Source organism: Solanum stenotomum, chromosome 3, assembly GCF_019186545.1.
Source record: "Solanum stenotomum isolate F172 chromosome 3, ASM1918654v1, whole genome shotgun sequence".
Lineage (NCBI taxonomy): Eukaryota > Viridiplantae > Streptophyta > Magnoliopsida > Solanales > Solanaceae > Solanum > Solanum stenotomum.
The window spans coordinates 29,076,356-29,091,333 of record NC_064284.1 but is presented as its reverse complement, the minus strand read 5'-3'; positions in this window follow the sequence as shown (position 1 = coordinate 29,091,333).

Genomic DNA, 14,978 nt, shown 5'->3' with positions numbered 1-14,978 from the left:
TAATTTATAAAAAATACCCATTATCCTCTCCTAAACTACCCCCATTACCCCAACCCACCTATACTACACCCCATTACCCCAATTCCTTCAATCCACTCACCCTCCCTCGCACCACTACACACCACAACTCCCCACACCACCCCTATACATACTACAATATAAAATATACACACGGAAAACATAAGCACAGCAGACCAAAAAAGCAACACACACGGCCAGTATAAAAAATGAAATAAAAAAAAGAACAGACTGCACACAAAAATATGTAACACACAACAAAACATTCCTTTCACATTTATTTGATTTTCTTTCAAAAATCCACAAATACCTTCACATCTTTTCTTCCTTTTTCATTACTATTTTCATATAAACACAATATCTATACCATCACATACAACTTACAAAAGATTTGAGGGTGTTCTAATCGAACTTCAGTCAAAATATTACAGTACTCAATTTTACCTTATCTCTTAATTATTTATGAAATCTGATGTAATTCTATGCTAAGTTTTCTTACACTTTTGTTTTATTCATAATTTGATTGAATGAAGAATGTGTTAAGTGTTATATCTCTTTTTAAATGAAAGTAGTTTTATTTGGTGAAAAGAAATTATTGTTGTTTTATTTTGTCAAATAAAAAATGAGATTTACTTTAGCATTTCATTATTGTTTTGTTGGATTAATAAGAAATTACAATATGTGTATGCCTAATTTTGACATTAACTTAAAAATAAAAATAAAAATATAATATGTGTATGCCTAATTTTAATATTAACATTAAGAGTAAATAAAAATAAAAGAATACAAAATAATCCAAAATTTTATATTGTATCCTAGAAGTTTAGATTATTTTATTTTATTCATAAGGAACTAATATTTTCTTATAATGTTAGATGATTTTTATGTCTCGTTTCAAAAACCTGTTTCGATTAAGAATGTGGTTACACATCTTTTTATTTTGAGACATTAAAAAATAAACTCAAGGATACGATGACGTACCTTGTCCAATAATATAATTAGATTCATTAATTTAAAATAGAGAATCATAGGCAACATTATTAAGTGTGATGCGAAGAAGACAATTATGCCTCTAAATGTCAAGACCAACAATGCGGTTACGCATCTAGGTTGAGACCAAATAAACGTTCAACAAATAAAAAATACGAGCAAATCACGGCATATAAAAATACATCCAAAAGATAGTTAAAATAAGTATAAGTTAATAAAAGTGACCGTGCTAGAACCACGGGACTCGAGGGATGCCTAATACCTTCCCCTCGATCAACATAATTTCTTACCCGAATTTCTAGTTCACAGACCAAATAAAGAGTCATTTCCTTTTGATTAGGGATTAAACAAAAAGGTGACTTGGAACATCATAACTCAATTCCAAGTGGCAACTCTGAAATAAAAAATAATCCTCAATCAATACCGTCGCTTAAATTGGAAGAACCCTTTCGCCGTGCAAAAAAGGGGTGTGACACAAACAATAGATTAAACATGAATTCAGGCAAGAATAAGAAATTAGAGATAGGTTGATTGGCAAGTACACGAGTGTTGCCAACATGTGAGATAGCTACAACTTTACCATTGGGCAAGTGGACCTTACTTTCTATATGAGTAGGAGTTTCCTTAGTCATGTCTAAAACCTCCAGGGTAGATGTGATGAGTTGTTGTGTATATTATCCATTTACTACCTTTATATGTACAAAATAAATCTTTAGGAGAACTACCAGCGGTAGTTACAGATGATATATTAACAAAAGGTTCCACTGCACTGTCATCACCAGGTTTGGACTATAATTAGAGTATTTGAAGGTATTGATCCTGAGTGAAGAAAGCTTTAGGATGTTATCTTGTATTTGTGACTTCAGTGCTTTGATTATTAGTGCCTTTGATATCTTGCTCAAGTTCAACTTGATTAGCATATAGAGGCTTCCTCTTAGACTTAAAATCAACTGGATAGCCAACAATTTTGTAACACTGATTCTTTGAGTATCCTTTACAACCACAATGCTCACACAGAAGAAAGTTCTTCCTAGCCTAGTAGCTACCTCCAGATGTGTTATTATTACCACTATACCCCACCTCCACTGGAGTGGCCTTCTCCTCCAGAGGCATTAGTATAACCACCACTAAATCTATCACTGGAGGAGCCAAATCCAGTGACACTATGGCAAGTAGAAGAATCGAGCCCTTTTTATGTACTTGCACGAGTGTTGTATGTGACACTTTTGAGAATGTACATCACAGTACCATATATCATTCCTGAGCTAGAAAGACTCACTAAATTACTTTAAATCTCTTGATCAATTGGAAGGGCGTAGGCTTTGCTAAGGGTGGGGATGGGGCTCATCATGAGAATCTGACTCCTGTGAGGAGAATATGACTCATTCAACCCCATGAGAAACTATAATAGCATCTGATATTCACAATGTTCACCAAACATCCTTGATTCAGGACATAGAAAATTAGGACAAGGCATGAGAGCATCATACTCATCCCAGAGATCCTTCGATTTGGAATGATAGTCAGCAATAGACATTGTACCTTGAATTACAATGTGAATGTCTTTATATAGTTGAAAAATTCTAGAACCATTAACTGTATCAAACATTTCTCTTAGACCTAGCCAAACCTTACGTACATCATATGCATACACAACCGAGCTAAGAAGACTAGGTCATACATCATTCATAATCCAACTTAATACTATAACACTTCTCCCATTGATCATGTAATGCATACTCAAAAATAGACTTAGGGAACATGTCATTAACAAATCCTAGCTTGCTACGATCTACTAGGCCAATACTAAAGGATCTACTCCATAAAGCATAGTTCTCTAATCCAGTCAATTGTAAAATATGAGAGAACTACCTAGAGTCTCAGTATGTTAACAAAAAAAAGGATGATTATGATCAATCACAGGAAACATTGTGGATCTAATAGTATCATTTCCCGTGCTTGCTGATGGAACTTCATCGGTTGTCATAGTAGATTTCTTGACCTGGAGATGCCTTATTTCGACTCACCTTCAATCGTTGATGAGTCTGTACACCTAGTAGTCACGTGCAAATAAGAAACTCTATAGGATCGAGGGATCTAAAACCATGTAAACTCTATGGAGGGTAATTTTAATAGAATTTCATAGAAAAATTATAGAAGATGAAAAGCATTGTATTGAATGAAATAAATCTGTTACATTGAATGTGGACACCTCAACTCTATATATACAAAATACTATTAACTTTCTCAATTGTATCTAACTAAATGACAGGTCATCACTTTCTAACTAACTCAGCTCTAGCTAACTAACCAAACTATTCAGCTTGTTAATCAGTTTCATTAGCTAACACATAGTTCTTTTCCAAAGAGTAAGGTCAAAACTGGGTAGTAGTCAACCTCTTTTTCAATTCCTGAAAGCTTTTCTCACAAGCTTCAGACCATTGAAACATCACTGTTTCTAAGTCAACTTGGTCAAAGGGGACGAAATATACGAGAACCCCTCTACGAACCTTCTATAATATCCAGCCAACCCCAAAAAACTCCTAATATCCGTTGGAGATGTGGGTCTAGGCCAATTTTGCACTGCCTCTATTTTCTAAGTGTCAACTTTATTTCCATCACCGGAAACTATGTGGCCCAAGAACGCCACAGACTCGAGACAAAACTCACATTTAGAGAACTTAGCATATAACTCCTTATCTTTCAAAGTTGAAGAACTATTCTGAGATGGCTAGCATGATATTCCTCATTCCTTGAATAGATTATAATGTCATCAATGAAGACGATAACAAACATATCTAAATAAGGCTTGAATACTCTATTCATAAGGTCCATGAATGTTGCAGGCGCATTGATCAAACCAAAGGACATAACTAAGAACTCATAATGACCATAACGGGTCCTGAATGCTGTCTTGGGAATATCATATTCCCTTACTCTTAACTGATGGTAGCCAGATCTGAGGTCTATCTTAGAGAAACAAGTAGCACCCTAAAGCTGATCGAAAAGATCATCAATCCTTGGTAGAGGATATTATTCTTGATGGTAACATTGTTCAATTGGCGGTAATCTAGACACATCATGTAAAATCCGGCAATTTGAAATAACTATGAAAAAGCTTGGAAATTCGAAAATAGTCATTTTTGGAAAAAAATTCAAAATCTGGAAAATTTGGCTAAGTGTGGAAATCAGTGAGTTTTTGGCCAACTTTGAGCGGTCATAACTCCTAGATCAGGATGATTTAGGAGCAGTTCCAGTTATGGTTGTGAATCTTGTGGAATGATCTTTCCAACACCGCCAATTGCTCAATTCCGATTTCGTATGAGCGAGTTATGACCATTGAAAGTTGGGCAGTTGGTAGGGAATCGGTCCGGAAATTTTAAGGGCATTTTGGTCTTTTTCCTAGCCATTTCTTTTGGGATTATATTTTGTGTTAGGCTGATTTTGGATCATTTTTGTCCCATTTTAAAAGAGAAAGAGGTAGGGTTCTTGAGAGTGAAGAAGAGAAGAAGAAGAGAAGAAAACAGAGATCAACAAGTTTTCGTCAAAGATCATCGTGGATTTTCGTCGGGGGTGATCCCTTTCAAGGTATATGAGTTCTTAGTGTTGGGTGATCCTCCCCCCCCCCCCCCACACCAAACTCATTTCATTATTGAGAAAGGATTGGACATGTTGTTGAAGTTGTTAGTTGTTGTTGATGTTGTTGATTGTGTTGTTGGAGTTCTTGTTGGTTGTGGGACATGATTTGGTTGTGTTCTTGAGTTAAAATCTATTGTATATTGAGGGATTTTGTGATCCCTAGTGGTTGGGATTGGAACCTTTGAAGTTAGGGTGGTTTAGAGTTGAAGAAAAGAGGGAGAAAAGTCGGGTTTTCTGGGGAAAAGGCAGGCGCGTCGCGCCTGCCAGCGCGCCCCAAAGGGGACTCTGAAGTCCAGCCCTTGGGGCGGCGCGCCACTCAGAGCGCCAGCATGTGCCTTCTGACGTTTAAGGGCTGGCGCTCCGCGCCTTGCTGAGCTCCAAGGACTTCATGTTCCCCCATTCTTTCCATGCTTTCTCATGCATGTTCCTAGGTATTATACCTATGTTTCCTAGTTGTTTCCAACACTCTAATGTACATTTAAACCTCCCAAACTCATCTATAAACATGCAATTATATGTCTTGAATCCATAATCCAATTCAAGGCGAGTTAGGATCAAAGTTAAAGAAAAGTTAGAGTCAAGTCAAGCAAAGTTAAGAAGTTAGTTCAAGTAAGTTTTCAAAGTTGTTCAAGAGTCTTTATTGAATGTTTTAACTTCATTCTAAGGCTCGAGTTGCAAGTCAAGTAAAGAGTATCAAGTTTCAAGTTAAGTCCATAGTTTAAAGTTGAGTTCATTCTCAAAGTTATTAGGGAACTATGTATTCCCAAAGAAGTTTCAAAGAAATGTTTCTACATTTAAACAAGGTTGGAAACTGAGATTTCCAAAGGAGCCTTCGGGCTAGTTTTTGAGTAATTATCTCATATCAGCAGAAAGACATATGTTTTAAAAACATAAGAGCCAGTACATTTTTGGGAGTAGTATCGAGCACCGAATTGGGGGAGCGTTCAAAGAACCCACAGCCCCCATAGAACTATGTTAGCCACCATGGGTAGAAAAAAATCATACTTTTTAGATGAATCCTTTTCAGATTAGACTAGTGGATCCATTAGGCAGTTCAGGTCTTATACCTTTGGCCGGGTATAGGATGCTCTGGCAGCGTGAGGTCGATCGATGTATCATCACTATAGCTCTCATGTGATGGTTGTCGGTTAGAGAAACTCCCACAGCAGTTATTGTATTTTCATACACATACATCATTGTATTTTAATATACATCAGCTTATTGTATTTCTATATACATCTCAGGCTTAATGTGTATAGTACAGAGTTTATAGTATGTTTTAAGCAGTCTTTCTTTATATCGCACTTGTTTTAAATTGCCTTATATTGAAAGAAGCCAGTCAGGTTGAGTTGAGCCAGGTAAGTTTTTCAGTTCTTCCAGATTTCCTTCTAGCCTTTGTTGCTTAGCTTTCCATCTCGCATACTCGTACATTCCATGTACTGATGCCAGTTGTTCTGCATCTTATGACGATGCAGATACAGGTACCCCGGATCAGCATCCTGCACGTCGTTGATCCAGCTGAGCACTCCAGAGTCAGTGGTGAGCCTCCTTGCATTTCGGAGGACTCAATTATTTTGTATACTTAGTTTTGTTCTATTAGGATGTTGCGGGGTCTGTCCCAACATCCATCTTAGTATTTTAGAGGCTTCATAGACAGTCAGTCAGTTAGTTTTGAGTCTCTTATCTATGTATATATGTAAATATCCTATTTTGAGATTCGAGTTTGCCCTGGTGGCCAGATTTTTATCAGTTAAGTTGCCTTATGGCTTTGTATTGCATGAAGTTATTCTGTTAAGTCAGGTTTCCGCTGTGTTAAGAAAGTCAGGACAAGGGTTCACTTGGGGCCAGCAATAGTCTCCGAGTGTCGATCCCGCCCAGGGTGTAGGCTCGGGGCGTGACACATCCTAAGAGAACCATCCATCTTACTCACAAATAAGACCGGAGCGCCCTAAAGTGAGACACTTGGTCGAATAAAACCTTTCTCTAAAAGATCTTTCAACTTCTCTTTAAGCTCTTTCAACTCTGATGGTGTCATTCTATATAGCGGAATAGATATAGGACGAGTATCATGAATAGTATCTATACCGAAGTTTATTTCTCTCGCAGGAGTGACTCCGGGAAAATCATTGGGAAATACTTCTGGAAACTCTTTTACTAGTGAAACTAACTGAATATGAGGTATCTCAACACTAAAGTCATTAACTCAGAACAAGTGATAGGCACACCCCTTGGAAACTAACTCTCTCGCCTTAAGGTACGAAATAAAACGACCCTTAGGCACTGCTAAACTGCTTTTCAACTCTATAATTGGTTCACTGGAAACTAGAACTTGACTACTTGAGTTCTAAAATATATTGATGCATAACAGGCATGAAGCCAGTCCATACCTAAAATGACATCAAATTCTACCATATCTAACTCAACTAAGTCAGCCATGGTACTCTTGTGATTGATGGAAACGGGCGAATCACAATAGACTCTTTCTGCGAGAATAAACTCACCAACAGGTGTAGAAACACTGAAAGGCTCAAGAAGCTGCTTAGGAAGAACATCAAAATTGAAGACTTGGATCATACCAGTAACAACATTTGTCGAATCCTCTTGCTCTCGACGAGTAGCGATAGAATAAAGATGGTTTCCTTCTCTGTCTACCCTTGAAGTAGTTCATCTAGATGCAGCTCTATCTGGTGGAGCAACTGAAGAAGACTAGGCTCTATTGCCCCCATTACCATTACTCTCTCTGCTCTTAAGACACTCTCTATAAAATGATTGTTCTAGCCATACTTGAAGCAACGAGTGGAGTCATTACGACACATCCCTAAGTGGATCCTACCACACTTAGCACATGCAGTAGTCTTAGTACCCCCTTGTGTCTTACTACCTTGCAAATGCACAAGTCTAGCTCTGAAGTTCTGAGAATTCTGACTATTGTACTCACATTTGTTCCTTGGTGCAGGTGCACTAAAAGATGATGGAGTAGGTCCTTTCTGCTTATGTTGGAAAGAAGACCGGTTCGCATTACACTTTTGCTGCCCAGAATCATTCCCTGACATGACTTCATAGACTCCCTAGGACTCTTGAATTTTGTGCTCTGATACTAAGTTTGTCATGCCCCGAGCCTACACCCTGGACGTGGCCAGCACTCGAGAAACATTGATGGTCTAAGCGAACCCTTGGCCTGACTTACTTACTCAGCAGAAGATTTACTCAAGACAAATACTTTTAAAACAAGTAAACTGAATTGCTTAAAATATAACTTAGAATGTACTATAATAACATTCACTGCCAAAGTGGCAACTCAAGTCTCAACTTAACTGAAAAGCAAAAATAAAGACTCATGAACTAACATCACTAACTCTATATATGAAGCCTCAAAATAACTGAGATGGACGTCACTACAAGAACCACGACATCCTAATGAACAAAAATACTAAAAGCAATAAAATGATCCACCAGGAAGCTAGGAGGCTCACCAACTGACTCTAAGTCCTCAGCTGGATCAACGAGGCGCTAGATGTTGATCCTGGTTACCTGCGTCTGCATCATCAGTACATTAATGAATGTACATATATGCCGGTTGGAATGCTAAACATAACTTAAGATTGCAAAGAATCTGAAAGAAATACTTTCCTTGACTTTACTCAACTCCTGAATAACTTAACTAAATATAAATCAATAAAACACATGCAATATATAGAAAGCCTTTGAAACAGTAGAAAACAACTTAGTTCGTTAAAGAAAATGTAATAATAAACTTAACTTTACTCATATAATAAAGTAATATAGTTTCTGTGGGATATTCTCTAACCGACAACCACCACTCTAAGCCTAAGTGGTGATACATTGTCTTGCCCACACTGCCAGACCTGTCTTATACTTTGCCGTCATATAAAATATTTAACTAAGTGGATCCACTAGTCTATGCTAAAAGCATCTTAAGGAGTAATCTAAAAAGTATGATCCTTTACTAACCATGATGGCTATATGGTTTATGGAGACGTGAGTTATCTGAACTCAAACTCGTCCCCATATAGATGCTCAATACTACTCCCAACATATACTTAGCTCATATGTTTGTAAAAACCAAGCTATTTCTTTGGTTTGAGATAATTACTCAAAAACTTAGCTTAAAAGCTCTCTTGGAAATCTCAGTTTCCTTTCTTGCTCAAATGTGAAAACATTTTAACTCTTGGTAATACTTAGTTCCCGAATAATCTTTGAAGAATGAACTTTACTATTACTCTTTACTAAAAACTAGCTCAAAGGCTCTTTTGGAAATCTCAGTTTTTCCTTTCTTGTTTAAATGTGAAAACATTTACTCTTTGGTAATACATAGTTCCGATATACTCTTTTGAAGAAATGCACTTCAAACTTTACTCTTTACTCAACTCAAAACTCAAGTCTTAAAACAAAGTTAAAATATTTGTAAAAGACTTTTGGAAAACTTTATGAACTTCTTCTCTTAACTTGACTCTTGATTTCTCTTGACTAGACTCTTAACTTCTCTTGACTTGACTCTTAACTTTCCTTGAATTGAATTATGGATTCAAGGATTATGATTTGTGATAGGAAAGATCTCAGGATGTTTAGGAATGATTTTAGATAGCTAAACATGAGAAATGATCAAGAAATCACTGCCTGGAAACTAGTTTGCAACGCAGAGGTGTATTTAAATTTTTTGTCGTGAAATAATTTTTGAGGCGGAGAGGTCCGTGACCTCGCTGCGACGTGAAGGGAAAATTACACTTCTGAGGAACAGGTCCTCGTCGCGGACCTTGTACCCAGTTTCTGCCCGACTTGTTACTTCTTCGTTTTCTAACCTCAATATGCCTAAACTCGGTTTTTTTTCTCAAATTTCCTTTAGATTCAGATACCCAGTATGTATACACAGGAATCTAACTCAAACAACTCAAGGAAACAACATTTTAATCTCAAGGAACTCCTCAATCTCAACCTAACTCAAGAACGAAGGCCAATTTCAAGAACACCATTCAAGATTCATCAACTTTCAACTTTCTAGAACAAACTTCGCTAAAATAATAATGATTGACGCGTAGGTGAACAAACCCAACACTATGAAAGAATCACATACCTCGTAGGGATCACCCCTTGACGAATTCCACGACCCTAGCTTTAAGAACTTGACGATTTTTTGCTCCTTCTCCTCTTTTCTCCTTTTCTTTTCTCTTCTCTCAAAACTCTAACTTGTTTCTCAAAAGTGTAAACTAAATCCAATCAGTTTAGACCCCAACTTAATTACCAAAAATGAAATTACTTAATTGGGTGGTGAAAAGATCATAATGCTCTTCTAAAATCTGGATTGGACTTTCCTTATTTGAAAATGGGCATAACTCACTCATACGAACCTGGAATTGCGCAAACTCGGCGGCGTTGGAAAGATTATTCCAAGATCTTTCCTATGATATCTAGAAACACACCTAACTCATCCTAAGCTAAGAGTTATGGTTATTTAAAGTTGACCAAAAACTTAAACTTAATTTAACTTAACCAATTTTCCAGATTTTTATTATTTCCAAAAATCACTCTTTCAAATTCTAGCTCCTTCTAGTTCTTTCAATTTGCGAGATGTTACAATATCTCCCCCTTGGGAACATTCGTCCTCGAATGGGATTAATTTTAGTAGGCTAAGAGTGTAACATCTAACATCCAGTTCAAACACTCAACAAGCAATGCAATTACAACATGCTAATCTTATAAATAAAAGAGTACTAAGAAGAGAATTAGTACCTTAGTCTGAAATCTCTCCGGTTTCAAAGAGATGTGGATATCTCTTCTTCATATCTTCTTCAGCTTCCCAAGTAGCTTCCTCAACAAATTGGTTCCTCTAAAGAACTTTGACTGATGCTACTTCCTTAGTCCTCAACTTGCGAACTTGGCGATCTAGAATCTGAACAGGAATCTCCTTATAAGATAAGCTATCCTTGATCCTAATATCTTCAGTTGGTATAATCAATGAAGGATCGCCCATGCACTTCTTCAACATTGAGATGTGAAATACCGAATGAACCGCTGCTAACTCTTGGGGTAGCTCTAACTCATAAGCTATTTTGCCAATCCTCTTGGAAATTCTGTAAGGGCCAATATACCGGAGACTAAGCTTCCCCTTCTTACCAAACCTCATAACACCCTTCATGGGAAAACTTTTAAATATACTCAATCATCTACTTCAAACTCTAACTCTCTTCTCCTAACATCAGTGTAGGATTTCTGACGACTCTGCGTTGTTTTCAACCTCTCTTGAATCACTTTCACTTTCTCCATAGTTTAATGAACTAAATCTGGTCCTATCAACCCTGCTTCACCAACTTCAAACCATCCAATAGGAGATCTGTATCTTCTCCCATAAAGAGCCATATAAGGAGCCATTTGAATGCTAGCATGGTAACTATTGTTGTAGGTAAACTCAATGAGAGGTAGGTGATCATCCCAATTACCCTTGAAATCAATCACACAATCCACATTGATACCTCAAAACACTATCTCCCCCTCGTTCAAAATCCATCATTTTTTGCTTATGAACACTTGCCTTTAATTCAAGCAATAAAGGATCTTGGTTTTGCTTATATTTTACTTCTGACACTAATGATGATTCAGCCCCATTCATCAACACTACTCCTCTTTCTATGGAATCTATTAGTCGAACTCCTAGTCATGCAAGTCTATGCACCTCTTTTGCTAACTCTTTCTTATCTTTCTCAAAATGGGCAATACTACTCATAGATAATCTACTCAAGGCATCAGCAACAACATTAGCCTTACTTGGGTGATAAAGAATACTCATGTCATACTCTTTGAGTAACTCTAACCACCTTATCTCGAAGACTCTTGTGATCGGTGAACACATCCACATGAACACCATAAAGATAATGACGCCATATTTTCAAAGAAAATAATACGGCAGCCAACTCCAGATCATGGGTTGGGTATTTTTCTTATGATTTTTCAACTGTCTCGAGGCATAAGCTATAACTTTGTCAGTCTGCATTAACACAAAATCCAAACCAACTCTAGACGCATCACATTAGACAACGAAGCCTTGTGTACCTTTTGGTAAGATCAAAACTGGGCAGTAGTCAACCTCGTTTTCAATTCCTGAAAGTTTTTCTCACAAGCTTCAGACCATTAAAACTTCACTATTTTCTGAGTCAACTTGGTCAAAGAGACGAAATAGACGAGAACCCCTCTACGAACCTTCTATAATATCCAGCCAACCCCAAGAAACTTTTAATATCAATTGGAGATGTGGGTCTAGGCCAATTTTGCACTGCCTCTATTTTCTGAGTGTCAACTCTAATTCCATCACCAAAAACTATGTTGCCCAAGAACGCCACAGACTTAAGCCAAAACTCACATTTAGAGAACTTAGCATATAACTCATTTTCTTTCAAAGTTTGAAGAACTATTTTGAGATCACTAGCATGATCTTCCTCATTCCTCGAATAGATTAGAATGTCATCAATGAAAATGATAACAAACATATCTAAATAAGGCTTGAATACTCTATTAATAAGGTACATCAATGTTGCAGGCGCATTGGTCAAACCAAAGGACATAACTAAGAACTCATAATGACCATAACGGGTCTTGAATGTTGTCTTGGGAATATCACATTCCCTTTACTCTTAACTGATGGTAGATAGATCTGACGTCTATCTTAGAGAAACAAGTAGCACCCTGAAGCTGATCGAAAAGATCATCAAACCTTGGGAGAGGATACTATTCCTGATGGTAACCTTGTTCAACTGGCGGTAATCTATACACATCCTATGGGAATCATCTTTCTTCCTCACAAATAAGACCAGAGCTCCCCAAGGTGAGACATTTGGTCGAATAAAACCTTTCTCTAAAAGATATTCCAACTGCTCTTTAAGCTCTTTCAACTCTGCTGGTGCCATTCTATATGGCGGAATAGAGATAGAACGAGTATCATGAATATTATCTATACCGAAGTCTATTTCTCTCTCAGGAGGGACTCCGAGAAGATCATTTGGAATGATTTCTGGAAACTCTTTTACTACTGAAACTGACTGAGTAGGAGTTATCTCAACACTAGAGTCATTAACTCGGACCAAGTGATAGACACACCCGTTAGAAACTAACCTTCTCGCCTTAAGGTATGAAATAAAACAACCCTTGGCACTGCTGAACTGCTCTTCAACTCTATAACTGCTCTTCAACTCTATAACTGGTTCACCGGAAACTGGAACTTGACTACTCAAGTTCTAAAATCTATTGATGCATAACAGGCATGAAATCAGTCCATACCTAAAATGACATCAAAATCTACCATATATAACTCAACTAAGTCATCCATGGTACTCTTGTAATTGATGGAAACGAGACAGTCACGATAAACTCTTTCTGTTAGAATAAACTCACCAACAAGTGTTTCTAGGGCTCAAGAAGTTGCTCAGAAAAAACGTCAAAATTGAAGACTTGGATCATACCAGTGACAACATCAAGCAAATCCTCTTTCTCTCGGCGACTAGCAATAGCATAAAGACGGTTTCGTTCTCTGACTGCCCTTGAAGTAGTTCATGTAGATGCAGCTCTATCTGGTGGACCAGCTGAAGAAGACTGGGCTCTATTACCCCATTACCATTACTTTGTCTTCTCTTAGGACACTCTCTATAAAATGACCATTCTGGCTACACTTGAAGCAACCAGTGGAGTCATCACGATACATCCCTATGTGTCTCCTACCACACTTAGCACATGCAGGAATCTTAGTACCCCTTTGTGCCTTACTACCTTGCGAATGCACAGGTCTAGCTCTGAAGTTCTGAGAATTCTGACTATTGTACTCACATTTATTCCTTGGTTCAGGTCCTTTCTGCTTATGTTGGAAAGAAGACCGGTTCGCATTATTCTTTTGCTGTCCAGATTCATTCCCTGATGTCTTAGCCCTCTTATTCTTAAACATTTCTCTATCCTTCAGCTTTTCTTTCTCAACTTGTTGCACATGGATCATCAGCCTTGCTATGCCCATGAAACCTATTAGCATGGCTGCCTTACTTTCCTCACTTGACAGACGAGATAACCCAGCAACAAACAAACTCATCATGCTCCTCATGTCAGCAACCATCTCTTTGCTTCTCTTAGCTCACGGATAAACAAATGCACCATGAAAGCACTCTCAAAGCAGTCCAACTCACAATCGGTTAAGCGCAAGCAAGAGTTAGAAAGAAACTTTTTAGAGATAAAACTCTAATGCACGAAATGAGTATGAAAGAAGTGAAGGAATTCCTAAATTTTGCAGCCTCCTAATTATAGATGTGGCGCGATTCACATTGATAACTAGGACTCTACAGACATGGCTTCATAGACTCCCTAGGACTCTTGAATTTTGTGCTCTGATACCAAGTTTGTCACTCCCCGAGCCTACGCCCTGGACGTGGCCGGCACTCGAGAACCATTATTGGCCCAAGCGAACCCTTGGCCTGGCTTACTTACTCAGCAGACTTTACTCAAGATAAATACTTTTAAAACAAGTAAACTGAACTGCTTAAAATATAACTAAGAATGTACTATAATAACATTCACTGCCAAAGTGGCAACTCAAGTCTCAACTTAACTGGAAAAAAAAAGTAAAGACTCATGAACTAACATCACTAACTCTGTATATGAAGCCTCTAAACAACTGAGATGGGCATCGGGACAAGACCCACGACATCCTAATGAACAAAAGTATTGAAAGCAATAAAAGGATCCTCCAGAAAGCTAGGACACTTACCAACTGAATCTGAGTGCTCAACTGGATCAATGATGCACTGGATGCTAATCCTGGTTACCTGCGTCTGCATCATAATAAGATGTAGGACAATTGGCATCAGTACATTGAATGTACGATTATGCGAGTTGGAAGGCTAAACATAACTTAAGCTTGAAAAGAATCTGAAAGAAATAATTACCTTGGCTTTACTCAACTCCTAAATAACTTAACTCAATATAAAGCAATACAACACATGCAATATATAGAAAGCCTTTAAAATAGTAGAAAACAACTTAGTTCGTTAAAGAAAATGCAATAACAAACTCAACTTTACTCATATAATAAAGTAATATAGTTTCTGTGGGAGATTCTCTAACCGACAACCACCACTCTGAGCCTAAGTGGTGATACAACGTCTTGCCCACGCTGGCAGAATTATTCTATACTTTGTCGTCATATAGAACGCTTAACTAAGTGGATCCACTAGTCTATGTTAAAAGCATCTTAAGGAGTCATCTAAAAAGTATGATCCTTTATTACCCATGATGGCTACATGGTTTATGAAGACGTGAGTTATCTGAACTCAAACTTGTCCCCA